Source organism: Lagopus leucura, unplaced genomic scaffold, assembly GCF_019238085.1.
Source record: "Lagopus leucura isolate 7727_CA_CO unplaced genomic scaffold, USGS_WTPT01 Super-Scaffold_1, whole genome shotgun sequence".
Classification (NCBI taxonomy): domain Eukaryota; kingdom Metazoa; phylum Chordata; class Aves; order Galliformes; family Phasianidae; genus Lagopus; species Lagopus leucura.
The window spans coordinates 15,552,950-15,558,949 of record NW_024962250.1 but is presented as its reverse complement, the minus strand read 5'-3'; the positions used below and the strand labels follow the sequence as shown (position 1 = coordinate 15,558,949).

Below are 6,000 nucleotides of genomic sequence, written 5' to 3'. Positions count from 1 at the left end.
ATAAATAACAGAAACTGATTACAGTTCCTGTTAACAATCATACAACAATGCAAAGTTGTAAACATCACAAACGACAGTACAAAAAATATTTGGTATGTTTAGAGTGCATGTTTTCATCCCAAATTGTTGTTAAGTGTGGCCACAGTGAGCGCAGTGCTGCCGGAAGTGTGACATGGAGACTGGACACCTCAAATCAGGAGCAGAGTACAGGGGCAACATTTGTTTCCAGTTGCACTCTTTGTGTGTGGTGCTCTGTTACAATTTAGCTGAGGTCTGATGCTTTATAAAATGCGATGCTTGTGCCTTTCAAGAAGTCCCAAGCTGCGCCAGCCGCTCTTGCTCTCCTGGCAAAAGGTTCCCTTTGCTGCTGTAGCGCTGTTCTATTTTCGGACCATTTAGAAAAGCTAGAGCCACTCCTACACTGCTGCTATTCTTTGACAAGCCGCGAACACATTTCAGTTCTCGGCAAACTGAAGGGCTGCTTTATAAATGCGCTCCACTTCAGAGCCTTGTCCGTTTCATCTCCCTCAGCCCTTGTCTCGGGCCCTGAAGCCGCCTCGGGACGCTCTCTGCCTAGGGTTACTTTGTTCCCTCCCGTCCGGAGATCCAAAACTCCCAGCCCAGCGTTTCGCTTTTCCCTACTTCCCAAACCAGCGCTCGACCGGGGGCCGCCACCGCGCCCGGTTTGCGGGCGGCCCGGGACGGTGGCGGGCGGAGCCGATTGGTGCAACGGGCGCACGTGGGGCCGCCCTCACGCCTCAGCGCTGGCAGCGCGGCGGCCGCCGCTGCTGGGGCTCCGTGCGGTACGGCTCGGCGCTCACGGAGCTCACTGCTGGACGCTCAACGGCGCCCGCGCCGCTGCAACGAGTAGAGGAGAGAGATCCCGCCTGCAGGAAGGTGAGCGGAAGGCGGCGGTAGTCCGCGGGCCACGGTGGCTGCAGGGAGGGGTGGAGGGGCTTGGCTGCCCGCCTTGTGCGGTGCGGGGGCTGAGCCGCAGCCGAGCTGCTGGGGCTGGGAAGTGCACCGGAGGAGCTGTAGGGAAGTGGGCTGCGAGTCAACGACTAACTCCGCGCCGGTACCTCATCTCGCACCTCGCCGGAGCGCAGAGGCCGGGCGACGTGGGTCGGGGGGCGGGTGCGGGTCTGGCAGCGCTGCTACGGGCGGGGCGGTGTTGCTCTGCCCGGCGGGGGGTTTCTCGCCGGCACCGACCCTCACTCGCGCGCGTCCCCGTCGCTCTTCTCGGTGAGGCTTTCAGAGTATTGGAAAGTGGCGGAACGCCGGATAGAAAATATAAAGTGTTTCTTCTGGTCTTCTTCAGCGTAATGTGTTAGGGAATAAACCTTATAGTCCGGGGAAGCCGCCATCACTGCCTATCCTGCTTTCTGTTACTGCCGGCTTTGTTAATGGAAAGTTAAACTTCGGTTGTCTGGCTTCTTTCTCCTGTTGGGTGGCACCGATGCTGGTGGAGCCTGAAGTTCAAGGGAATATTTACCGTAATTTAGAGAAACGTGCCATTCATCTATCACATTTGTCCTCTGTCAGACAACTGGAGGAATTCATGTTGGGTGAATTCCTTCTCTTGTAAAAGCTCTCTGTCTTTCTGTAAGTACAAGCTTTTAGTATATTTTCAGCTTGGCTGTTTCTCTTTTATGAGTCAGAAATATCTTCTCATTGCTTGAATGGCATCCACAGTCCCATAACATTCCTTTTAAGAGTGAAGAATTCTCACTCATGTGGTGGAAATCATCTGGCATCTCTCTGTGTTTGACATTAGTGAGGGCAGGACTGTAGAAGGACCGTGTCCTTCTTTGTTGTGAAATACTGGAAGATGGTAATGCAGGACCCTAGTTCTCCTACCATTGCCTCAGCTACTCAAAGCTGCAGCATCTGACTAAAGGAAGGATCTTGGCATCCTGCTGCTTCCATCTCAAAAGAAGGGTGAACAGAGATTAGTGAAGCAGAACCTTGCTGCTACTTTAAAAGTCATATTTTATTATTTTTTTTCCATATCTCTGATTTCCAAACACCTATTAACTCTTGAATTTTTCTGTAATCATAGTTGTTGGTTTTAAAGAGTCCTTAAGGACTCCCAAGTATAGTGGGTTCTGAAGGAATGAACAAGAAATAAATACCTGAGATAGTTTGAGGGTGAATAATTCTGATGATCAGCAGTTTTGTGCTTTTTTTTTTTTTTTTTTTTTTTTGCTTTTTTTTTTTTTTTTCCCCACCTCTCCTGTGAAATGCAATTTTACAGCTTCTTGCCCCTAGGAGACATGATTCTCCCTTGGAACTAGTGATAATTGACCTGGTAAATTGCAAGAGAGAAGACCTCTTTCAGCAAAGTGTTTTAGAGCCCTTTCACCAGGAGATTGTTGTTAGGTGTAGCCATGCCACGCTGATTTCCCTTCTGCACATTCCTGATTCATATTAAAAATAAGCTTTAAAAGTTGGCTGCTACCTTTAAAGATGCAGCAAATATAAAGGAAAACAAAGGCATTTTCTGAGCAGGGTAAAAGCACTGTTTTAAGAGTTTAGCCCAAGTCTCTTTATTGTAATTTCTTCCCCAGCTGAAGGAATTGCTGGGTGAAAAAATTCTCTGAGGATCTGTGCTATGCAAAGTAGGAGATCTTTTAGCCCTGAGTGTTTGCTTTGGAAACTGTTATAACTCACCACTGATTTTCATCTCCATTTGATTTATCTTCACATTTCTGAGTGTACCCTCTATATGCAGACTGAATCTGAACACCTTGAGTTAGGGAAGTGTGACAAGAATGCAGTTGTGCGTGCTATAGAAGGCTCAAGGATAAATATTTATGTTTTTTTTCTTCCACACTTCTTCAAGTGTGGAGTCAGATATCTCACTTTCTTTTGTGCATTTGTGAATTTTTAGAAAGTAAGGATGATATGAAAATCAGCTAACTGTAAAATCCTCAGCATGAAGTTTTGTTCCCTCCTAACTAAATTTGTTTTTATTACTTAAGCTATTTATAGTGTAAGCTTACTTCTTAAATAGGAAGAGTTCCTCAGCAGATAGCTTTTGTACTTGTACTATTAATGGATTGGAGTGTAAATTTTATATATACTTTTTTCAAAAATGTGCAGTTTTTAAACTATGTATGGAACATAGATGCCTTGTATTTCTGTAATATGAATGGAATTCAATAAAGACTGATTCTAAAGAGGAGTAACCATAGGTCTGTTTTTTGGAGGAGATAAGCTGTCTGAATAATAGTGCATTTGTTCTCCACTTCTCTTTTCTTCTGTAACTTAATGTTCCTTTTCAGTGTACAGCTGGTAAACTGGCATTGCCAGGGTTCTGCAAAAGTGTTTTATTCGCAGTTTTGGAAGACAGTGGATCTGGATAAGATGATGATTGACTACAAATTAATTTAGCCTGTTTTTAGCCAAACAGTAACACTCTAGCTAATGTTTATACAGAGACAAATCAAGTCCTTCAAGAAAACACTTAATTTTCTCAGTCCTTGATTGGCAGTTGCTGGCAATGTTGAGGATTTGAAAAATGGTTGAACTTGTACCGTAGCCAGATGTGCAAGCACATTCATTAATACACTTTTTCTGACTGCTGCATGCAGTACTGCATTTACTGGAAAAAAAAAATATCTAGAATGTTATAAAAAATGAAAAAAATACAAAAAATATGAAAAAATACTAAAATCTGAACTGTGGAAAGTGAAATCCTTCACGTCAATTGTCTTTTAAATTTTGGATATACAAACTTGCACCCATTAAGAAGTGAGTGTTGGTATAAGCAAAAAGTAGTTCAACACTGTATCACTATCATCATTGGTAGTGTGTAGAGTTAGTATTTTGAAAAATACAATACAAACTCAACATTTAAATAGTTCCCATTTTTATTTTTATTTTATTTTTTTTCTGTGCTACAAACTGATTTGGGCATGTTCTACTAGCAGGCTAAGGTTACTTTGTTCAGAACAATTTCAGTTTACTGGGGCCTGAATTACGCATACAGAAATTCATTACTGAAATTCAGTTTTTGAAGATTTAGCTTAACTTGTAGGAAAATTCAGGGGAGAGCTGTAGTTGATTTTACTGGGTCATGATCAGAGCATCTGGATATGCCTCATCAGGTGACACTGTTTAAGTTTTCTATCTCCTGTGAGTTTAGATAGGTTTCAGACAATGTTTCAACATGTTAACACAAGACTAGGTGACATGAATTTATCAAATGCTAGGTTATAGTATATTGTCTATTCTTGAAATAACCAAATCTAAGACAAAGGGTTTTTCTTACCATGACAACTTGGATCTTAGGAGGTTGCTCATTTCTACTTCAGTCTGTGCTTAAAGCTTGAGCCTTATATGTCAGGTCTTTCCTTGCATTACGTTGTGAGCATACACTGCATTGCATAAAGATCTGTGGTGTCTGTGCTTCCTGTCTAGTCAGTGGAAATAGTCAGGAGCCTTGAGGGCATCAATCAGAGCGTTGTAGTGCTTCACAGAGTAGTTATGGCATTACTTCAGTAAGTAGCATGGACAGAAATAACTTTCATGTGATTTGGAAATAAAACAGTACAGTTTTGTGACTGCACTGTGTTAGGTGATGTTGAGTGTTTCTCAGGGCAGTGGTCTTCCTTTATGCACAAAGTTGGTGCTAAGTTCTTGGGCCTGGTCCTGCCTGCAGATCAATTGCTTGGTGATATCTCTTGATGTTTGCGCTGGGAAAGCTTTATGAAGGAAAGAGACTTCATTGATCAATTAAGTTTGTCAGGATGATGTTGGGAGCAGTAATTTATTTTTAATACCTAGATGGGATTTTACATTTAATACTTCAAAATAAAAGTAAAGCCCGTGTCTCTTATGGTATTTTCAATCTAACCACTTATCTGACAGAAGAATAATGTATCAGCTCATAAAGGAATAAGAAACTAAAAGCCTATACTTTAAGGAATCTAGTAAATGTGAGCTAAGTACATGGCACCCTTAGATTCTCAAAAAAATTAAGTAAAAATCAGATAGTTCCAGATTCTGTTACATTGTTTAACAGTGTTTCAGCACTTGAAGAAAAAAAAAAAAAAAAAAAAAAAAAAAAAAAAAAAAAAAAAAAAAAGTATGTAGTTAAAATATATCAAACTAGAAGCTTTTTAAACTTTTTTCTTTATAAACTACTAATCTTAACTTCCTAAAGAGAGAACTTTAAAGATAACAGCTGAGAGCTGCTGTCTTCATTACTATTTGCTTTTTTCCATAAAAGAAAAAAGACATACTTCATATAATATACATACACATACATATTAGTTTTAGCCACATTAAGCAAAATAGATTTATTTTTTTGGTGATTGGTATTTTTGAAAGAAGTGGTAATACTTTGGGGTGGGAGAATAGGTGCACATGATGGGCCTTGTTAATCTTTTGTGATAGTTTCAGGTACATCTAATCCTACTCCTAGTTACTTTTGCATTGACCTACTGATTCATTCTTTTTACAAAAATGACTATGCATGAGAGTGTATAGGTCTGACATTATATATAGCTTGATCCTGGTGTCACTCAGGGCTAGTTACAGTGCTCTTGCACTGATATTAGGTGGGTGATAAGAAGGCTTGCATCTCTGCTTCTCCTTCCTCACCATTAGCTTTTTTGGGAACTTACTCTACTCTGAGCATATTCAGGTAAATCACAGAACTGTAGGGATTGGAAGGAACATCTGGAGATCGTCTAGTCCACCCCAACCTGCTAAAGCATGTTCCTTATAGTAGGTTTCACAGGAAAGTGTCCATGTGGGTTTTGAATATCTCTAGAGAAGAGGAATCCACAATTCCAGTCTGAGTACTTTATCACCATCAAAGTATTTTTTTTTTCCCTCATGTTTGCAAGGAACTTCCTGTGGTCTAGTTTATGCCCGCTGCTTCTTGTACTATTCCTAGACACCACTGAGAAGAGCCTGGCCCCATCCACTTGACCTCTGCCCTGCGGATATATATATGTATGCATTGGTAAGGTCTCTCCAATCAGTCTTCTC

The 6,000-nt window shown here is 41.4% G+C and overlaps 1 protein-coding gene across 6 annotated transcripts in view; it reads left to right on the top strand.

The window, feature by feature from the left end:
• The first annotated feature begins 779 nt into the window (after positions 1 to 779).
• The window catches only part of STXBP6 (syntaxin binding protein 6), an 84,348-nt gene continuing 79,127 nt past the window's right edge, over positions 780 to 6,000 (top strand). For all 6 annotated transcript variants that reach the window (XM_042866213.1, XM_042866204.1, XM_042866221.1 and 3 more), the window contains exon 1: positions 780 to 897. The gene's annotated coding sequence lies outside the window, so the exon portion shown is untranslated. The remainder of the gene's footprint in view (positions 898 to 6,000) is intronic.